The following is a 23005-nucleotide window of genomic DNA, read 5'->3' on the forward strand; positions in this document are numbered from 1 at the left end:
CCAAACACCGCTTCCAGGTGAAACAGCGATTTACTTGTACTTCTCGCAATCTAGTATACTGTATTCGCTGCTCACGATGCGGTCTCCTCTACATTGGGGAGACCAAACGCAGATTGGGTGACCGCTTTGCGGAACACCTCCGTTCAGTCCGTAAGGGTGAACCCGAGCTTCCGGTCGCCTGTCATTTTAATTCACCGCTCCATTCCCACTCGGACCTCACTGTCCTTGGCCTCTTGTATTGTTCCACGGAAGCTCAACGTAAACTCGGAGGAACAGCACCTCATCTTCCGATTAGGCACTCTGCAGCCTTCCGGACTCAATATCGAGTTCAACAATTTCAGATCATAAGCTCGGCCCCCATTTCATTTTCTCTTGTAATTGTTCCACTCCTTTCCCCCCCCCTTTCCTTTTGTTTCTCTCTCACACCTGGCAGCTATCTTTTGCCCTGCCAGTACACTTGACACCTAATCCCAGCCTATTACCATCTCGTCTAGCTTCTAATCTCTTTTACTTCTTTTGTTTCTTTTATTCTTTTGTCCGATTGCAGCCCTGCCTTCGATCTTGTTTCTTTTCTTTCCAGTTTTGAAGAAGGGTTCAACCCGAAACGTCAACTCAAATTTCTCTCCACGGATGTTGCCTGACCTGCTGAGTTTTTCCAGCATTTGCTGTTGTTATTTCTTGAAATGATCTTGGTGATTTAAAAAAAAACTTTGTATCCACTTTTCTTCACAATGAAAAAGAAATTGAATTCTCATTCCCCCCCACAAAAAAAACTCAACACTTACTTTCAGAGCGCGTATATATTACAAAAATAGTTACTGCAAACAATGAATCAATCAGAATGGCAATATGCCATTTGGGGAAGGAGGCGACCAGTCAGTCAGACATGCGCAGCAGGCAGGGGAAGCTGACGCACACTCGGATCCTATCCTTGCCCCGCTCTCTCTCTCTCTGCCTCGCCCAGCTTAAGGAGCCTCTGCATTCGCGCGCGGCATCACCTGGCGGGACTTGCGGAGCGCGTTCGGCGGCCAGGTAAGTGTGGCTTGGCTTTGGCTTTGGCTTTCCCTCCCGCATAGACAAATTGATCGGTGATATTCGTGGCCGCCTTTTGTTCTTTATTGAGGCGTGGCATTGGCCGTTATTGATTGCATCACTTGTTGAATGCTGTGCAAAAAAGATCTCGTTCCGAGCGGTATTCATTTTTTGGCGTCCCGGAGACTCCAGGCACTAATGCAAAAACATCATTATTATTTTTTTCAACCAAGTTTTCATTTTGGGGCTTTAAAAGAATTGGGGAAACTTTTTTCTTTTGGGTGGGTAATACGTCTTTTAAAAAGTTCAGGGCTCTCCCGAGTTGGGTATTCACTTTAACCGCAGTATTAACGCTAATCTTGTGAAATCGGTCTTCACTCCGAATGAAGTTTTTTTTTTGGAACCAGACCTCGCTGCATGGAGAGCGAGACAGGCCTATCCGCTCATAGCGTTTTGGTCGTTTCCTGCTGATTGGCAGTGGACTCTCCACCCGTGCATCATCGAGGATCCAATGTGGTGCCTTGTACGGGTTCGATTGCAGTCCCAGCCCCGCACTGTCGGGCGCGTTTCACCGTTCAAAGGAACACATTAGCATCAAAGGAAGAGCTAGCATTTTTATAGAACGCCTTTCACCACCTCGGGACGTCTCGAAACGCCTTACAATCAATGAAGTACTTTTTTTTTGAAGTGCAGTCACTGTTGTAATATGGGGAAACGCAGGGGAGCAGCAAGATCCCACACACAGCACCGAGATAATGACACTGGCTTCTGTTACGTTCGCCAGACATGCCAGGCGGGGGCCTCGGTTTAAAGTCTCTTCTGAAATACAGCACCTCCGACAATACAGCGCTGCCTCACGACTGCACTGAAGTGCCAGCCTGCATTCTGTGCTCAGATCTCTGGGGTGTGACTTGAACCCACACCCTTCTGACTGATGAGCGAGAATGCTACCAACAGAGCCAGGGCTATATAGAGCAGAAGGAATGGTGTTTATTTTTAACTTTATTCATTCTGATTGTGTTGGTGTAATCCAGATATTAAACTTGGCGAGTGAGTGCAGATGTAGAGACCAAGGCTTAAAATTGAATCTGAAGGTGCTTTTACATTTGAGGCTTCTGTGGTTCAGATCATGAAATAGAATTATGTGGACTTTTCAGCCCAGAAATAGGCCATTTAGCCCAACTGATCTATGCCAGTATTTGTACTCCACACAAGCCTCTTGCCACCCTGCCTCATCATGTCTGCATCAAGCCACCCCTTAATTGTATCAATGCTGTCTGCTTCAACCACTCCATGTGGTGGCGAGTTCCACATTCTCACTACTCTCTGGTTAAAGAAGTTCCTCTTTAAATTCTTTATTTTATTTGTTAGTGGCTATCTTATATTTATAACCCCTTGTTTTGGACCCACATCTACCCTATTGAACCATTTGATCATTTTATAGGCCTCTATTGGTCTTCAAGAGTAATATCTGCCCTCTGGTTCCTTAGTGTTGACATTGCTATAACTGGCTCCTGTATTCCAACGGCAGAAATGTGGATGCATTGAAAGCCTGTGCACAGATGATGCTTGCCTGTGATTCAAAGTGCCAAACCTAGATGTGCCATGTAGTTTACAGGAAACTTCCCCATCTTTTGTGTGAATATGTGGAACAGGCACCTAGCAAAACCAATTGTTGCTGTGACAGCTCCTTCACAAAGGATAAAGTTCTGGGCTGCCAAACTCCATCTACCAGGTTTGTCCTTCCTGATCCGGGGGGGCGGGCTACTGTTCCTGCTCCTTTCTCATGTCCATCGTTGAATCGGTAAGTTTTAGTGAAGTATTTTGGTTTTGTAAGTTTTATTTTTTCTCAATTTTAACTCTTTCCCTCACTGGTGATTGCTCCTGTTGTTCCTCGCTGCCTCTTGCTTCCTTCATGGACCTTTGGCCTTTACTTTTGCTGCTGCCCTATACCCCTCCCTGTTCTGAGTATAGAGCCTGTTCTTTGTCGTCTTTTGCTTCTGGTCACACTTCTGCCACTGCTATTTCAGGCCCTGTGCCACCTGCCCACCTCCCCCCTCCTCCTCTCGGTTCTAATCTTTGTGCTGGTTACCAGAACCAACCAGGAAGAAACTTCTGCCACTGCTATTTCAGGCTTCTGGCCCTAGGCCATCCTCCTGCCCATGTCAGAGATCTGCCAGTGTCCTAATGGGGACCCATACTTTGCTCTTTTAAATATGTACACTTGTTGAAATTACACAGCTCTATGCTGGGATGCAGGACTTTCAACTGTTTAAAGAAGTTTGGAATGAGGAGGCACAGTGTGAAGACGGAGAGATAGGGGAGCACAGAGAGAGCCGAGGCAGGCAAGGAAGTGACGATGGAGGCTCAATGGATTGAGGGGAGAGTGCAGCAGAGGTGGGGGCAGAAGCTGAGTGACAGGGCAGATAGGGAAGTTGGTTGGAGGAGTCGAGAGGTGTGAGAATTGGGCTGACTAATGGGGCACACGGTCAATGGTGGGGGAATTGACAGGAAGGGGGCAGGGCAGATGGGGTGAGGGTGCAGTGGTCATATTTGGAGGCAAGGCTGGAGGACAAGGAGAGGGAAGAGCAAAAGTGACAGGTAGGATTTGACAGCAGCAGTTCATGCAGCTGGTGGTGCTGTGGAATCATAATGGGGCAAAGTAAAGGGGTGAGGGGGAACTGCATGGGTGGAAAGATAGGCTGGGGATGTTTTCTTTGGAACAGAGGAGGCTGAGGAGAGACTTGATTGAGGTGTATAAAATTATGAGGGGCCTAGATAGAGTGGATAGGAAGGACCTATTTCCCTGAGTAGAGAGATCAATAACCAGGGGCCATAAATTTAAAGTAATGGGTAGAAGGATTAGAGGGGAGTTGGCGGGATTGCGGATGCATTGGTGGTAATTTTCCAGAACTCCCTGGATTCAGGAAAGGTCCCAGCAGATTGGAAAACTGCTAATGTAACACCCTTATTTAAAAAGGGAAGTAGACAAAAGGCTAGAAACTATAGACCAGTTAGCCTAACATCTGTGGTTGGTAAAATGTTGGAGTCCATTATTAAGGAAGCAGTAAAAGGACATTTGGATAAGCATAATTTAATCGGACAGAGTCAGCATGGTTTTATGAAGGGGAAGTCCTGTTTGACAAATTTGCTTGAATTCTTTGAGGACGTAACAAACAGGGTGGATAAAGGGGAACCAGTGGATGCATGGGTGGAAGATTGGCTATCTAACAGAAAACAGAGTTGGGATAAATGGTTCATTCTCGGGTTGGCAATCAGTGACTAGTGGTGTTCCGCAGGGGTCAGTGCTGGGACCCCAACTCTTTACAATCTATATTAACCTATATTAATGATTTGGAGGAAGGGACCGAGTGCAACGTATCAAAGTTTGCCGACGATACAAAGATGGGAGGGAAAGCAGTGAGTGACGAGGACATAAAAAATCTGCAAAAGGACATAGACATGCTAAGTGAGTGGGCAGAAATTTGGCAGATGGAATATAATGTTGGAAAGTGTGAGGTTATGCACTTTGGCAGAAAAAATCAAAGAGCAAGTTATTATCTAAATGGAGAGAAACTGCAAAGTGCTACAGTACAAAGGGATCTGGGGGTCCTGGTGCATGAAACACAGAAGGTTAGTATGCAGGTACAGCAGGTGATCAGGAAGGCCAATGGAATCTTGGCTTTTATTGCAAGGGGGATGGAGTATAAAAGCAGGGAAATCTTGCTTCAGTTATACAGGGTACTGGTGAGGCCACACCTGGAATACTGCGTACAGTTTTTGTTTCCATATTTAAGAAAAGATATACTTGCTCTCGAGGCAGTTCAGAGAAGGTTCACTCGGTTGATTCCGGAGATGAGGGGGTTGACTTATGAGGAAAGGTTGAGTAGGTTGGGCCTCTACTCATTGGAATTCAGAAGAATGAGAGGCGATCTTATCGAAACATATAAGATTGTGAGGGGGCTTGATCGGGTGGATGCGGTGAGGATGTTTCCACTGATGGGTGAGACTAGAACTAGGGGGCATAATCTTAGAATAAGGGGCTGCCCTTTCAAAACTGAGATGAGGAGAAACTTCTTCACTCAGAGGGTGGTAAATCTATGGAATTTGCTACCTCAGAGAGCTGTGGAAGCTGCGACATTAAATAAATTTAAAACGGAGATAGACAGTTTCCTAGCTGATAAGGGAATTAGGGGTTACGGGGAGTGGGCAGGGAAGTGGACATGAGTCTCGGTTCGGATCAGCCATGATCCTATTGAATGGCGGAGCAGGCCCGAGGGGCCGTATGGCCTACTCCTGCTCCTACTTCTTATGTTCTTAAAGGAGGGTAGGTGTGACAGGAAGATGGCATAGTGTTGACCGTGGACTATGGGGTGCATGGCAGGGGTTGGGTGAAGTACAGATACTTGTAAGTGCTTCACCTGTTCCCCATCAGCCATTACTTTCTGCCTGATGTGAGGAAAGAAAGAGGTGGGTAGAAACAATATGACAAGGAGACGAGCAGGTGAGGCAGTTAAGAGAAGGCGCAGCATGGAAAGGACAGAGATAACTAAAACAGTCGCCAACTGAGCAGTGCCGTGGAAGATGCACTATTTAATTAAAGTACTGTAATCCTATTCATTTCCTTCTATAAGCACAGCCATTTCCTTGTCTCATTAGGTTATTGGAGTATATTTTTTTTTAAATGACATGAGAAAGTTATGTGAGCTCGATAAAGAGCTACGTCTGGGAAGTTGATATCTTACTGGAACTACTTGTATAGCCCAGAACTTAATCTATTGTTTTATTTTGTGGAAAAGTAATTTGACTACTTTTGTTATGAACCCTGTCAATGTAGAGTTATTAAAGAAATCTTAATGACCGCTCATTAAGTAGAATGCCCAATGTTCTAATGGAGGTTGAATTGATGACAGTCTTCCAAAGAAAAACAACCAAAGCCGTGGATGATGAATTGGAAGAGGCATAAACTAAGCCAGTCTCAAACGTTGGATTGATGCTGGACAATTTGGATGTGTGCCAGGATAACAAAGTTACAAATTATTTACGAATAAAACTGTGCAGGAAGACAGAAATGTTAACAGGATTTTGGTATGTTTCTTTTGAGGTCATCCAATATTGTGGTGCCTTGTGTCAATATAACTATGACAGCTGCTGAGATGATTTGCATAGGGTTTTGATGTCTTTTTGAATTGATTCACAGATTTAGTATCTAGGCAGATGAATGACGCATGGCATTTGATATTGGTAAATGTAGCTGTAACCACTTTTAAAAGAAAATAGTAACTAACAGTTTCAGAAGAAAACCTTCAGTCCATTCAGCACACCTATCCACAGTATTCCCTTGGTGCATTTCCAGTAACCCTGAATCCCATTTGTTGACGAGAACCTGTCTAGTTCCTTCTTGAAACCTGTTTATGGTTTTGTGTTTCACCACACATGCCAGTAATCTGTTCCACATGCTTACCACTCTTTTTAATTAAAAAAAAGTTTCTCCTATTTTCTTTTGTTGTCCTTTAATTTATAAATAAGATCCTTTGTGCTTAAATTCTGTGTATGGCAGAAACGCTTACTTGGGTACAATTTGTGCAAACCTTTCTTAATTCTAAACATTTCCACCATATCCCTCGCCGTCTTCTCTTTTCAAGAGAGAAAAGACACTTGATAACCAATTTTTCCTCTTGCGTTTTCCCCTTAAGTTCTGGAATCAACTGTGTAGCCCTTCTCTGTACCCCCTCCAATAACTGAACATCCTTTCTGAAATAGGGAGACCAAAATTGCCCTCTGCCTTGTTGCCCCTCCTTTCCTTTTAAAAGCCTATCTTTTCAACCTTGCTTTTGGTCATCTCCTAACTTCCATGATTGCTCTGCATTTGTCTCTCCACTTTGAAGGACCTTGGGACAATTTCTATTTTACGGGTGCTATAGAAATGCAAGTTGTTAAGTTCTGTAGTTGCTTAATACTTTGGCCCAGAAATTTGATATCGGTAAAAACCTGCCGGTGCCACCGCTGGCCGGTGTTGATGTCTCCAGAAAATGGTGGCACTGGCAGGACCGGTAAGTTGACACTGGTGGCTAATTAACATTAGCCCAGTGCTAAACTTACTGTGCAATGCCGTGCTGGTGGTGTTCGACCCGGCAGGAGGCCCCAATGTCTTCCCTCCTTCTTAGGCAGTCCCTCGGAACTGAGGATGACTTGCTTCCACATTAAAAATGAGTTCGCAGGTGACTGATAAATCCAATGCGGGACGTACAGTCTCTGTGTCACAGGTGAGGCAGACGGTGGTTGAAGGGGCGGGTGGGTGGGGTGCTTGGGTTGACTTGCGCTGCCTGCGCTTGGCTCCTGCTTGCTCCCGGCGAAGAGAGTCGAGGTGTTCGGCGCCTTCCCGGATGCTTCTCCTCCATTTTGTGCTGTCTTGGGCCAGGGATTCCCAGGTGTCGGTGGGGATGTTACACTTTTTCAAGGAGGCTTTGAGGGTGTCCTTGAAGCGTTTCCTCTGCCCACCTGGGGCTCTTGCCGTGGCGGAGCTCCGAGTAGAGCGCTAGTTTTGGGAGTCTCATATCGGGCATGCGGACAATGTGACCCATCCATCAGAGCCCCAATGTAGCGTGGCTGTAGTGTCATTGCAGCAAGAACAGGCTGCTCTGAAAGCAGTTTGATCTCTTAAAGGGGAACTGCCATCTGAAATGAAAAAAAAATAAAAATCTTGAAAAAATAGGCAGTTTTTAGCCCTTACAGCTCAACTGCCTTCAACATCAAAAAGAATTCCCAAATGGGAGTCTTCAGCTCTTAAAGCTGAATTGCATTCCGCAACTAAAAAAAAAATGGGAAAAGTGCTTCAGCCCCAACATAAATGGCTCAGCAAGCCAGGGAAGGGGCACCCAGGGTATTGCATGCAGCACTCCAGCTTTATGCAGGGGGTCAACACTGCAAAGAGAGGTCCTCTACCCACAGGGGCCAGGAGGCCCTCCAGATAGAACGATGTGGGACCAGATCACAGAGATCGTCACTGCCACAGTGTCGCCCCCACGACCTGGCTCCAGTGCCCAAAGAAGCTTCATAACCTCAGACCAGTGGTCCAGGTCAGTGAATGCATCTTCAAAAGCTGTCTTCTGCCAACTGCATCACTAGTCTCACACACTTCTCAATTCATGACTTCCCTACCCCCACCCCTACCCCTCCATCACTCACCTACCAACAATCTGTACCAAACGTGAGGCACACTTCCCAATTTCACCTCACCTCCACCGCCGGTCTTGGAGGAGACAGTGCTGGCCATTCTTAGCAGGGGTATGGCTGAGCCTTGGCCAGCAGCAGGGCTGGAAAGATACAAGATGCTGGTATCCTCCTACATTATCTTCCTTCCCACCCTCCCCTCATCACAACTCCACACTTGTGCCTTCCTCATTTCACACACCCAAGAAATGCAGCTTGCCCAGCCAGTGGTTGACTAAGAAGGAGATGAGAGTGAAGAAGGAACACTGTTATGCGATTTGATAATGTCAGCTCCTCAAGGTCGACCTGCAAGGCCATTTGCAGTGTCCCCCACTGAAAGTCAGCAGCCTTCCACCAGCCATGCTGCAGCCATTGGGGTAGAACTGTGTGACATCAGTAGGGTAGGCAAAGGCACACACAAGACAGTCACTAAGGGAATGCATAAGGATGATGAGTTGATTTCTTGATGTCATATTGAATGGATAGATGTATAAAGTTGGACTGGAAAGTTTGCTTTGTGGTGGCTTTTATTTCAGCATCGTGGCCAAGAGGACGTTGTGATGATCAGCAACAGAGGGAAGGTAAGGTGTGGGACAAATGTTGAACGGGGAATGTGGTGTAGTCACTGGTACCACAGGTGGATGATTCCATCCCAGATATAGAAACATAGAAGATAGGAGCAGAAGTAGGCCATTCGGCCCTTCGAGCCTGCTCTGCCATTCAATGAGATCATGGCTGATCATCCAAATTCAGTACCCTGTCCCTGCCTTCTCCCCATATCCCTTTAGCCTCAAGAAATATATCCAACTCTTTCTTGAATATATTTAATGAACTGGCCTCCACCGCCCTCTGTGGCAGAGAATTCCACAGGTTCACCACTCTCTGGGTGAAGAAATTCCTTCTCATTTCAGTCCTAAATGGCTTACCCCTTATCCTTAGACTATGACCCCTGGTTCTGGACTCCCCGGCCATCAGAAACATCCTTCCTGCATCTAGTCTGTCCAGACCTGACAGAATTTTATAGGTTTTGATGAGATCCCCTCTCAATCTTCTAAACTTCAGTGAGTATAAGCCCAATCGACACAATCTCTCCTCATACGTCATTCCTACCATCCCAGGTATCAGCCTGGTGAATCTTCGCTGCACTCCCTCCATGGCAAGAACGTCCTTCCTCAGGTAAGGCGACCAAAACTGCACACAATACTCAAGGTGCGGTCTCACCAAGGCCCTGTACAACTGTAGCAAGACATCCTTGTTCCTGTACTTGAACCCTCTTGCTACGAAGGCCAACATACCATTTGCCTTCTTAACCGCCTGCTGCACCTGCATGCTTACCTTCAGCGACTGGTGCACAAGAACACCCAGATCTCTCTGCACTTCCCCTTCTCCCAATCTATTGCCATTCAAATAATAATCTGCCTTCCTGTTTTTGCCACCAAAGTGGATAACCTCACATTTATCCACATTATAGTGCATTTGCCATGTTTCTGCCCAATCACCCAACCTGTCCAAATCGTACTGGAGTTTCACGACAGCCTCCTCACAGCTTACCCTCCCACCCAGCTTTGTGTCGTCTGCAAATTTGGAGATATTACATCCAATTCCCTCGTCCAGATCATTAATATATATTGTGAACAGCTGGGGTCCTAGAACCGATCCTTGCGGTACCCCACTAGTCACTGCCTGCCACTCGGAAAATGACCTGTTTATTCTAACTCTTTGCTTTCTGTCCGCCAACCAGTTCTCTATCCAAGTCAATACCTTGCCCCCAATCCCATGTGCCTTAATTTTGCACGCTAATCTCTTATGTGGGACCTTATCGAAAGCCTTCTGAAAGTCCAAATACACCACATCCACTGGTTCTCCTTTATCTATTTTACCAGTTACATCCTCAAAAAATTCCAGTAGATTAGTCAAGCATGATTTACCTTTTGTAAATCCATGTTGACTTTGTCCGATCCTGTCACTGCTTTCCAAGTGCTCTGCTATTACATCTTTTATAATGGACTCTAGCATTTTCCCCACTACCGATGTCTATAATTCCCCGCTTTTTCTCTACCACCTTTTTTGAATAGTTGGGTAACATTAGCTACCCTCCAATCCATGGGTACCGTTCCAGAGTCTATCAAGTTCTGGAAGATGACCAGCAATGCATCTACTATCTCTAGGCCCACTTCCTTAAGTACCCTGGGATGTAGACCATCAGGCCCTGGGGATTTATCGGCCTTCGGTCCCATCAATTTTCCGAACACCATTTCCCTACAAATACTGATTTCTTTCAGTTCCTCTCTTTCATCAGACCCTATGTTCCCCGGCATCTCTGGGAGGTTATTTGTGTCCTCCTTTGTGAAGACAGAACCAAAGTATGTATTTAGTTGGTCTGCCATTTCCTTGTTTCCCATTATAAATTCCCCTGATTCTGACTGTAAGGGACCTACGCTTGACTTCACCAATCTTTTTCTCTTCACACATCTATAAAAGCTTTTACAGTCAGTTTCTATGTTCCCTGCTAGCTTACTCTCATTCTATTTTCCCTTTCTTAATTAATCCCTTTGTCCTCCTTTGTTGACTCCTAAACTGCTCCCAATCCTCAGGATTATTGCTTTTTCTAGCCAATTTATATGTCCTCTCCTTGGATCTTATGCTATCCCTAATTTCCCTTGTTAGCCACGGTTGAGTCACCTTTTTTGTTTTATTTTTATGCCAAACTGGGATGAACAAATTCTGTAGCTCATCCATTCAGTCTTTGAATGTTTGCCATTGCCTATCCACTGTCAACCCTTTGAGTGCCATTCCCCAATCAATCCTACCCAACTCGCTCCTCAGACCATCGTAGTTTCCTTTATTTAAATTGAGGACCCTTGTTTCTGAGTCAACTACTTCATTCTCCATCTTAATGAAGAATTCGATCATATTATGATCGCTCCGACCCAAGGGGCCTCGTACAACAAGATTGCTAATTAATCCTTTCTCGTTACATAATACCCAGTCTAAGATGGCCTGATCTCTGGTTGGTTCCTCGACATATTGGTCCAGGAAACCATCCCGTAAACACTCCAGGAATTCCTCCTCCACAGTATTGTTACTAGTTTGGTTGGCCCAATCTATATGTAGATTAAAGTCACCCATGATGACTGCTGTGCCCTTATTGCACGCTTCTTTAATTTCCCTTTTAATGCCATCCCCAACCTCCGCCTTACTGTTTGGAGGTCTATATACCACTCCCACTAATGTTTTTTTCCCCTTAGTATTTCTCAATTCTACCCATACCGATTCCACATCATCAGAGCTAATATCCTTCATTACAATTGTATTAATCCCTTCTTTAACCAGTAATGCTACCCCACCTCCCTTTTTTGCCTATCTTTCCTGAATATCGAATACCCCTGGATGTTGAGTTCCCAGTCTTGGCCATCCTTGAGCTACGTTTCCGTAATCCCAACCAAATCATATTCGTTTACCTCTATTTGCGCAGCCAATTCATCCACCTTATTACAAATGCTCCTCGCATTAAGACACACAGCCTTCAGGCTTGTTTTTTTAACGCTCTTAGACCTATTAGAATTATTATTTACTGTGGCCACGTTTGATTTAAACCGTTGATATCTCTGACTGCCACTTTTGTTTTTCTCCTTCCTATCTTTTGCTTTTATCCCTGTTTTCCTTTCATCTGTCTCCCTGCTCAGGTTCCCAACCCCCTGCCATTTTAGTTTAAACCCCCCCGAACAGTGCTAGCAAACCTCCCCGCAAGGATATTTGTCCCACTCTGGTTCAGGTGCAACCCGTCCGACTTGTACAAGTCCCACCTTCCCCAGAAGCAGGCCCAGTGATCCAGGAAACTAAAGCCCTCCCTCCTGCACCAACTCGTTAGCCACGCATTCATCTGCTCTATCCTCCTATTCCTATACTCACTAGCACGTGGCACCGGGAGTAATCCAGAGAATACAACCTTTGAGGTCCTACTCTTTAATCTGCTACCTAGCTCCCTAACTTCTTGCTGCAGGACCTCATCCCAGCCAGAAGGGGGTTGTCTGGGTTGCAACCTTCCTTCTGCTTCCTCCTCTTCTGCGTCTTGCTCTTCCCTCTGCAAGCAGATGCTGTAAATGTGAAAAAAAGGCATAAAGTGCTGAAAATACTCAGGTCAGGCAGCATCTCGACTTTTTTTATTCATTCAGGGGATGTGGACGTTGCCGGCAAGGCCAGCATTTATTGCCCATCCCTAATTGCCCTCGAAGGTGGTGGTGAGCCGCCTTCTTGAATACAACTGAGTGACTTTAAGAGTCAACCACATTGCTGTGGGTCTGAAGTCACATATAGGCCACACCGGGTAAGGCAGCAGATTTCTTTCCCTAAAGGCCATTATTGAACCAGATGGGTTTTTACGACAGTCCGGCTGTTACATGGTCACCATTATTGATACTAGCTTTGTATTTCAGATTTATTTAAGTGAATTTAAATTCCCCAGGTGCCGTGGTGCCATGTCTCTGGATCATTAGTCCAGGCCTCTGGATTACTAGTCCAGTAACATAACCGCTATGCTACCATACCCACAGAAGCCTGAGACATGAACTCTGTTTCTCTCTTCAGGGATGCTGTCTGACCTGCTGAGTATTTCCAGCATTTCCTGTCTTTTCAGAGGCCTTCCTTTAACATCTGAGGCCTTGCAAGCATCTAGCAGCACTCCCTACATACTTAAAAATACCCCACTATTCCAATAAAACTTAAAAAATGCAGTCTAAAAGCTTAAATGCAAACTTACTTGAAAGATGTGTGTGTCCCTTTAAGAAGTGCTGACAGCGTCTCTGTTGGTCTGCTGAACGCTCACTTTTCAGAGTGAGCTTAGGACCCAGCTCTAAGATTGAAGTTTGCAGAGCATGACGTTAAGTTTGGACAGACTGTAGAAGGAGAAGCACTGCATTTGGTTCAGGAACACAATACAGTAATGCCAGGTTTGCAAAACTGACTCCTCTGCTGAAGGTTGGCCAGTACATTTTTTTTTTCTAAAAGCTATATTGGAAGATCTTTTGGGTTAGAGTTGCTGTGCGCCTTTGTTTTGTGCCTGAAGAAGTGATCATGGATGTGAGGAAAACATCAAAATAAAATGGTGGGTATGCCAGCCAGATTACTGTAAATACCATTATGTTAATTGTATTTGCCACCCAGTCTTCCAATTACTGTTTAAATAAGTTCTTCTGCCTTGTTTTCTAATGTGGAGTGAGACATACACTGTGTCTTTTTAATGGCTGAGTTAAAGGAGGTTTCTGATGACTGCAATGTCTCCATTTGAAATTGTATTAAGTATGTAGTGCATCCCACAAAGTTTCCTTGTACAATTCCTTTTATTGACAAAAAATAAATCTACAATACAACTTTGACATGTTGGGTGGTTGGCCTTCAGGTGCCACCCACATATCAGATCAGTACTGTGCACATGAAACTTCTCCATGATTATCATTTTCCTGGTTTGTTTGTTTGTTTGTTCTAGCTTATCCCGTATGTATAAATTTACATTATACAGTTGATTCTTAACTTAAAATTTGCTTAATTCAAATTTTTTAGCAATAAATTTTCAACTTTGCTGTTTTTTTATGTTGCTTGATTCAAACTGTTACATCATTTTTTAGCACCTTTTTGATTTATGTACTTCTTGTACCTTGAGCACTTGCCATTGGATCTTTGTTCCCTCTAGACTTGACTATTCCAAAGCACTCCTGGCTTTTCTCCCACGCTCTGCCCTACATAAACCTGAGGTCATTCAAAACTCGGTCGCCCATGTCCTAACTCGCACCAAGTCCCGTTCACCCATCACTCCTGTGCTCGGTGACCTACATTGACTCCCGGTTAAGCAATACCTCTGTTTTTAAAAAATTAAAAAAAAAAAAAAAAAATTCTCATCCTTTTCAAATCCCTCCATGGCTTTGCCCTTGCTTTCTTTAATCTCCCCCAGCCCCACAACCCCCTGAGATATCTGTGCTCTTCTAATTCTGGCCTCTTGAGCATCCCTGATTTTTTTTTAAATTATTCGTTTATGGGATGTGGACGTCGCTGGCATCCCTAATTGCCCTTGAGAAGTTGGTGGTGAGCCGCCTTCTTGAACCACAGCATTCTGTGTGGTGAAGGTACTCCCACAGTGCTGTTAGGTAGGGAGTTCCAGGATTTTGACCCAGCAATGATGAAGGATTGGCGATATACTTCTAAGTTAGGATGGTGTGTGCCTTGGAGGTGGTGGTGTTCCCATGCGCCTGCTGCCCTTGTCCTTCTAGGTGGAAGAGGTCGTGGGTTTGGGAGGTGCTGCGATCCTTGGCGAGTTGCTGCAGTACAGCGTGTAGATGGTCCACACTGCAGCCACGATACGCTGGTGGTGGAGGTGGTGGATGGGGTGCCAATCAAGTGGGCTGCTTTGTCCTGGATGGTGTTGAGCTTCTTGAGTGTTGTTGGAGCTGCACTCATCCAGGCAAGTGGAGAGTATTCCATCACACTCCTTACTTGTGCATTGTAGATGTTGGAAAGGCTTTGGGGAGTCAGGAGGTGAGACACTCGCTGCAGAACACCTAGCCTCTGACCTGTTCTTGTTGCCACAGTTTTTATGTGGCTGGTCCAGTTAAGTTTCTGGTCAATGGTAACCCCCAGGAGGTTGATGGTGGGGGATTCGGTGATAGTAATGCCGTTGAATGTCAAGGGGCGGTGGTTAGACTTTTGCTTGTTGGAGATAGTCATTGCCTGGCACTTCTGTGGCGTGAATGTTACCTGCCACTTAATTACCCAAGCCTGAACGTGGTCCAGGTCTTGTTGCATGCGGGCATGGACTGCTTCATTATCTGAGGAGTTGTGAATGGCGCTGAACACAGTGCAGTCATCAGCAACTATCCCCATTTCTGACCTTATGTTGGAGGGAAGGTCATTAATGAAGCAGCTGAAGATGGTTGGGCCTAAGACACTGTCCTGAGGAACTCCTGCAGTGATGTCTTTGGGCTGTGATGATTGACCTCCAATTACCACAACCATCTTCCTTTGTGCTCAGTATGACTCCAGCCAGTGGAGAGTTTTCCCCCCGATTCCCATTGACTTCAGTTTTACTAGGACTCCTTGATGCCACACTCGGTCAAATGCTGCCTTGATGTCAAGGGCAGACACTCTCACCTCACCTCTGGAATTTAGCTCCTTTTGTCCATGTTTGGACCAAGGCTGTAATGAATTCGGGAGCTGAGTGGTCTTGGTGGAACCCTGGGCATCAATGAGCAGGTTGTTGGTGAGTAAGTGCCACTTGGTAACTTTTGACACATTCCATCACTTTGCTGATGATTGAGAGTAGACTGATGGGCATGTAATTGGCTGGATTGGATTTGTCCTGCTTTTTGTGGACAGGACATAACTGGCCATTTTTCCACATTGTCGGAAAAATGATAGTGTTGTAGCTGTACTGGAACAGCTTGGCTAGAGGCGCGGCTAGTTCTGGAGCACAAGTCTTCAGCACGACAGCTGGGATGTTGCTGGGGCCCATAGCCTTTGATTTTAATTGCTCAACCATTGGTGACCGTGCCTTCAGCTGCCTAGACCCTAAGCTCTGGAATTCCCTACCTAAACCTCTCTACCTCTCTTTCCTCCTTTTAAGATGCTCCTTAAAACCTACCTCTGTGACCAATTCATCTGCCCTAATTTTTCCTAATGTGGCTCAGTGTCAAATTTTGTTTTATAACGCTCCTGTGAAGCGATTTGGGATGTTTTATTACGTTAAAAGCACTGTATAAATACAAGTTGCTGTTGGATCGATGTGTCATAACAGTTAAACTTTTTTCTGAACAAAATGGAGTTTTCTTGACTTCTCCAAGCAAACTTTCTTCTCCTTTCTTGCCTGAAAACAACCTGTGCCTGATGGGAACTTCTTTTCTTCTATTCCAGGATCAAAAAAGCTAATACATCTTGACTTGTCAATCACTTCATGTTTTGAATACTTCCTCCCCAGTCCCACTTATTGAAAGCTGTCTTGATGCCAATAGTCCAGGCTGTGGGCCATCCTTAAGGCCTTTCCGTAGGGCTGTCTCCTTATGTGAACAATTGCAAGCTAGGTAAGGGAAACCTTTTGCTTTGGTTGATTGTTGTTTAAAAAAAGGCTTTATCAGGAATTGTACCAATTTAGCTTTACCAATTGTAACAACATCTACTTGCATTTATATAGCGCCTTTTTTAATGTAGGAAAATGTCCCAAGGTGCTTCACAGAAGGGTAATCAGATAAGAATTGACACAGATATTGGGCCGAGTGACTAAAAGCTCGGTCAAATAGGTAGGTTTTAAGGAGGGGCTTAAAAGAGGAGTGGGATGAAGAGGTTTAGGGAGAGAATTCCAGAGCTTAGGACCTAGATGACTGAAGGCACGGCTGCCAGTGCTGGGGCGAAGGGAGTGGGAGATGTGTAATAGGTGAGGATTGTAGGACTGGGGGAGGTTGCAGAGGTAGGGAGGGAAAAGACCATGATGGGCTTTTTATGCAAGGAAGAGAATTTTAAATTGGAGGCGTTGGGGGAATGGAGGCCAATGTAGGTCAGGGGTGATGGGTGAGCAGGACTTTATGCGGGATAGGATACGGGCAGCATAGATTTGGATGAGCTGAAGTTTATGGAGACTGACCAGGAGAGCATTTATGGAGACAGACCAGGAGAGTATTTGAGTCTGGAGGTGACAAAAGCATGGATTTGGGATTTGGCAGCAGGATTAGAAAATGATTCCAAAACTGGTCAAAAAATATCTCCTTTCTTTTACTTTGCTTCCTCTGCCAACTGTTGCATTGTTTTTCCCATCTTTATTTCAGATGCAGTATAAAAGTTTGTGCTTCACTCCATTTAAAAAATTTTTTTTTGATGGCTATCTTCAAAGTATTCACCTGCCTTTAATAATAGCTTTCCTGTGTTTTACACACTACATTGCTGTCTGACTGTTTACATCACTAAACAGTAAGCGGGGCTTAAAAATTGCGGCCAAAAATTCACGAGTGCCCATTTTTGGGCGAGCAGGGGTTGCAGGATGGTGATACCCAAGACTTTGCAGATACAGAGCATAAATAACCAGATTCTGTGGGTTTTTTTTACAATTGGCAGCACGACTTGCCATTTGTTGAGCATGCCAAAGATTTGCTGGCCTAGAGATTGGTCCATGCTACTCGGACTACTAAGGCCCCAATATGGCGGGCAGATAGTGCGGGTATATTTTCGGCGGTGGCGTGGCCCGATTTTATTTCTAGTCTTCGCCAGTGGGCTGTGCCTGTTGCAACACGCTGGCTCCTTTTATAATGAGGCCTTCAATTTGGACAAGTTTTTGTAACTCTGTTCCTAAAATCCATTCGTAATATATTGTATATTTATTCCTGGTTTACAATATTGCTCAAATCACTAGTTCTGAATGCAAGTTATTGTGACCTGTTTGCAACCCATGAGAGAGCACTCCTGATTCAACCTATTGTTGTGCCAAAATCAACAGGGCACATGACCCGAGAGATGATGAAATTTGGCTCCCAAGTTTTTCATTTCTTGACAGTGAATTGTGCAGTTTTAATAATTTTGTTTAAGGAATTAAAATTAGATACTTAAAATCTAGTTGTATCCCTTGCTTTCTTCCTCTCTCCCCAGCTTAAATTGAACCCCAATATATTTAATTGGTTTTGTCTTGTCTGCCTGGTAATACATCTAGCCAATAATAATGGATTTAACAGATTGGAGTTCAGATTTGGAAGTGAAAGGTAAAGACTAGGTGCAAAGAGATACTCCCTTCAATTCATTAAATATATTCAAGAAGGAGTTAGATATATTTCTTAAGGCTCAAGGGATATGGGGAGAAAGCAGGGACAGGGTACTGAATTTGGATGATCAACCATGATCGCATTGAATGGCGGAGCAGGCTCGAGGGGCCGAATGGCCTATCTTCTGTTTCATAATGTGAATAACTATATCTTGATCAGTAATATTTTTATAACTTGACATATTTTGTTTGATATGCTTCCTATAACATGGGTGCATAAGTGCCACATTTGCACAGGTTTTTTTGGCCTGTGAACCTGCAGTCTTTGTTTTCACACTACCTTTTTCTGAGTTGTGGGGTTGGGCCAGGTAGCTGGTCATTTTTCAGTTGATTGGCTCGTGGGGCAGACTTTGTGTGTCGTTTCTTTCTCTACTGACAAAAGGAGTGATTATATAAATGTTTGCCTGCTTTGTGTGGTGCTATGTTTTTCCTGGTCTAATTTGTGGATGGGAGCTTGTACTGATGTGTTTATTATAAAGTCTGTTCCCTATTTCAGAAGCTGAGGGTATGAGCAATGAAAGAATACTCTGGAAAATGGCTTGCACATATTACACAGAGAAGATGTACTGATTTTAGTTGAAATGCTAGATAAACTTCTGCCATTGCGACCATTTGTCTGATATCAAATGCTGGTTTCTCTGCTGTGGTGGACAGGCAGCTTATCAGATTTACAGTATTTATGTACAGGAACTGGGATGCACAAACATCAGTACCATATGTGGGTGGTTAGTTTAGCTTTGTACTGCAAATAAAATGAATGTAGGCTGTCTTGACCTAATTCCTAATGGGCATAAATATGCTGTGGAGAAGTGTCCCTTCCTCCAGCCTGAATTTCAGGATAATCAGTTTGTTTGAATTTTAACTTGGTTCTTCGGGTGGCAGGAACCTCTACTTATTTATCCATCTATTTTTAAATTTTAATGTGTTTATGCTTTTTATGGAGCTGTTGGTACTTTCTGTTCCTTTTTTTCCGGTCACTCCATTCTTCATTTCTTAGTACTACCATTGCTTGAGAAGATGGGCAGACCACCTCTCCCCAGGTCTCTACCTGTTGCTGGCTATTGGAATATGTGCACAAGTGGCAGAGAGTAACTTTCTGTTTTATTCCTGCTGTCCATGTGGATAAATATGGTAGTCTCTGCTTGGCAACCCACCAGTCCCCAGTGAAATGGCTTGAGGTCTAGATATCATCATATGAAGAATCATGGACACTAACCTTCTACCACCCCTGGCACAAGGTGGTATGGAGTGACGACCTCTGGTAGCCAGGGACTTTTCCCATAAACAGAAAATGTAAGTTTCAGCTGCAGGCTGGACATGCACATATAATTGCAGAGATGCATTTAAGGGGAAGCTAGATAAACACATGAGGGAGAAAGGAATAGAAGGATCAGATCAGCCATGATCTTATTGAATGGCGGAGCAGGCTCGAGGGGCCGATTGGCCTACTCCTGCTCCTATTTCTTATGTAAGGATATGCTGATGGGGTGAAATGAAGAGAGGGGTGGGAGGCAATGTTTCCTTTAATTTTTTTTGGGGGTCGCGGCCCCTTCAAAATACCGCGCATCACGGTTTTTCCTATTTAAAAGCCAGTGAGCCAGCTGCACGGGAGCTGCAGAGCGCTGCGCGGCCACGCAGCTTAAAGGGAACATTGGTGGGAGGAGGCTCGTGTGGAGCATAAACGCTGGCGTAGACCAGTTAGCCGAATGCTGCACATTCTATGTAACTACTCCGTGGGGTAGCAAGCTGTTAATTATACTGCATTGTGGTATTTTGTTCCTTTTTTTTTTATATGAAGGTTGTGACTTGGCACTTGGTGGTAATATTTATGCTTGTGGCCTGAAGAAATGGTAAGTGATAGGTTACCTGGTCCTCCGCTCTACTCTGAGCTCCGGCACGGCAAGAGAGCCCCAGGTGGGCAGAGGAAACGCTTCAAGGACACCCTCAAAGCCTCCTTGGAAAAAGTGTAACATCCCCACCGACACCTGGGAATCCCTGGCCCAAGACTGCACAAAGTGGAGGAGAAGCATCCGGGAAGGCGCCGAACACCTCGAGTCTCTTCGCCGGGAGCAAGCGCAGGCAGCGCAAGGAGCGCACATCAACCCAAGCACCCCACCCACCCGCCCCTTCAACCACCGTCTGCCCCACCTGTGGCAGAGACTGTAGGTCCCGCATTGGACTCATCAGTCACCTGCGAGCTCATTTTTAATGTCGAAGCAAGTCATCCTCGGTTCCGAGGGACTGCCTAAGAAGAAGAAGGTCCTAGAGTAGCACATTGTTAACAAACTTGTAATTTCATTAAATGACTCATTTCAATCACTTATTTGGTAAATACATAAAGTAATTGGAAAAAAAATCATGATGGAGTTCCCTTTTTATACGTAAGGAACCAGAAGAAATATATTGGTTTTGCAAGGGGTAGAGGAAATCTAGCAGAAGTCACTTCCCTGTAGTGTTAACAGATAAAATCCCAATGATTTCCTTCCATGTTGTGATGATGCTGGTACCAGGAACCGATAAATGTTGTTTTAAACGATTGATTTAAATTCTCAGGATACAAATTCTACTGGGAGACTACACATTAACAACATTTCTGTATCCATACATCTTGAGTAAGCTTTTGGTTCTTCTATTAGTACTTGGCCCTTCTTTCTCTCCTGCTCTCATCTTATTAAAATTTCAGGAGTTTGGGATGATTGACAGTTGTTTCTGGGATTTGACTTTAAACCTGTATTGCATAGAGAGCAGCAAGTGAGAGGGAATGTTTTTTGTGTTTAGTAAAAAAAGACTTGCATTTCTATAGCGCCTTTCACAACCACTGGACATCTCAAAGCGCTTTACAGCCAATGAAGTACTTTTGAAGTGGAGTCACTGTTGTAATGTGGGAAACGCGGCAGCCAATTTGTGCTAATGACCAGATGATCTGTTTTTGTTATGTTGGTTGAGGAATAAATATTGTCTGCCTATTATTGGATAACTTCCCTACTCTTCAAAATAGTGCCATGGGATCTTTTACGTCCACCTGAGGGCAGACGGGGCCTCGGTTTAACGTCTCTGAAAGACGGCACCTCTGACAGTGCTGCACACCCTCAGCACTGCACTGGAGTGTCAGCCTAGCTTTATGTGCTCAAGCCCCTAGAGTGCGACTTGAACCCACAACCTTCTGACTCAGGCGAGTGTGCTACCAACTGAGCCACAGCTGACACTCAAATACCTTGCGGGGAAGTGCAGTAGATGTGGTGTAAGTGGGCTTTAAGAAAGCCTTTCACAAGCTACCACATGGGAGGCACTTGGAGAAGATTAATGGCTAACTATCTAGCAGGAGAGTTGAACATTGGATTAAAAACTGGTCATAAGGGAGGAAACTAAGTCAGAGCCGAGGTCAATTTCTCAGAAGTTGGAAGTATGTAGTGATGTTCCACGTGCTCTGCTCTGGGACCGCTTCTGTTGACTGTGTACATCGATGATTTGAATGTAGGGCTAGAGGGCATGTTGTCCAAAGTTGCAGATAATACTAAAATAGGAGGCATAGTAAAATAGAAGTGGAGGGGGGAGCGGAGAGGTGATTGCAGGGTGATTTGATAGACTTGCTCAAAATTACGAAGGAATGGGACAAGAGAGAAGAAATATTTTTAACACAGGATTGTAGGATACACTACAGGTGTTGGTGATTGAAGCAGAAACCATTTGAATATTTAAGAATAGGTTGCAGGAAAAGGGTTTAAAGGATTATGGGAATAAGGCAGCCACATAGAATTAGGAAAAATAATAACTTTTATATAGTGCCTTTCACAACCGCCGGGCGTCCCAAAGCGCTTCACAGCCAATTAAGTACTTTTGATGTGCAATCACTGTTGTAATGTAGGAAACGCAGTATGTTCTCACAAGCAGTAATGTGATAATGACCAGATAATCTGCTTTTGTGATGCTGGGTGAAGAATAAATATTGGCCAGTAGAACTCCCCTGCTGTTCTTTGACTGGTGCCTCAGGCCTCCTCAGTCTTATTTGATCCTCCCCTGATGGTACCAAGGCTACAATCCAGTGCAATGCGAATTTAGGTTTGACATCTGTCGTGATGTCAAACAGGAATGTGTTTTTTATTTGTTTCTGGGATGAGTGTGTCGCTGGCAATGCCAGCATTTATTGCCCATCCCTAATTGCCCTTGAGAAGGTGGTGGTGAGCCGCCTTCTTGAACCGCTGCAGTCCACATAGTGAAGTTACTCCCACATTGCTGTTGGGGAGGGAGTTCCAGGATTTTGACCCATCGACAAGGAAGGAACAGTGATATATTTCCAAGCCAGGGTGGTTGGAGACTTGCAGGTGATGGTGTTTCCAAGTGCCTGCTGCCCATGTCCTTTTTAGGTGGTAGAGGTTGTGGGTTTGGGAGGTGCTGCCGAAGAAGCCTTGGCGAGTTGCTGCAGTGCATCTTGTAGATGGTACACGCTGCAGCCACGGTACGCCGGTGGTGGAGGGAGTGAATGTTTAAGGTGGTGGATGGGGTGCCAATCAAGCGGGCTGCTTTGTCCTGGATGTTGTCGAGCTTCTTGCGTGTTGTTGGAGCTGCACTCATCCAGGCAAGTGGAGAGTATTCCATCACACTCCTTACTTGTACCTTGTAGATGATGGAAAGGCTTTTGGGAGTCAGGAGGTGAGACACTCACTGCAGAATACCCAGCCTCTGACCTACTCTTGTTGCCACAGTATTTATGTGGCTGGTCCAGTTAAGTTTTTGGTCGATGTTGATGGTGGGGGATTCGGCGATGATAATGCTGTTGAATGTCAAAGGTCGGTGGATAAACTCTGGCTTGTTGGAGATAGCCATTGCCTGGCACTAACTTTCTTTGGTATATTTTTCTCTTTGCTGCTTCATCATTATGTTTTCTCCTCTATTCCTGAAGGTGTTCTCCTCTATTCCTGAAGGTTTATTACTCCATACAAGATCAGATGGGAAAACTCTTTAATATTGCATGCT

The 23005-nt window shown here is 44.8% G+C and overlaps 1 protein-coding gene across 1 annotated transcript in view; it reads left to right on the top strand.

Annotated features, from left to right (window-relative positions):
• The first annotated feature begins 875 nt into the window (after positions 1–875).
• Positions 876–23005, top strand: part of LOC147122206 (very long chain fatty acid elongase 4-like) — a 72197-nt gene continuing 50067 nt past the window's right edge. Inside the window, exon 1 of the mRNA XM_085983114.1 lies at positions 876–1032. The gene's annotated coding sequence lies outside the window, so the exon portion shown is untranslated. The remainder of the gene's footprint in view (positions 1033–23005) is intronic.

This window comes from Somniosus microcephalus, chromosome 3 (assembly GCF_052327205.1).
Source record: "Somniosus microcephalus isolate GS21.2 chromosome 3, FLI_Smic_1.0, whole genome shotgun sequence".
NCBI classification, from domain to species: Eukaryota; Metazoa; Chordata; class Chondrichthyes; order Squaliformes; family Somniosidae; genus Somniosus; species Somniosus microcephalus.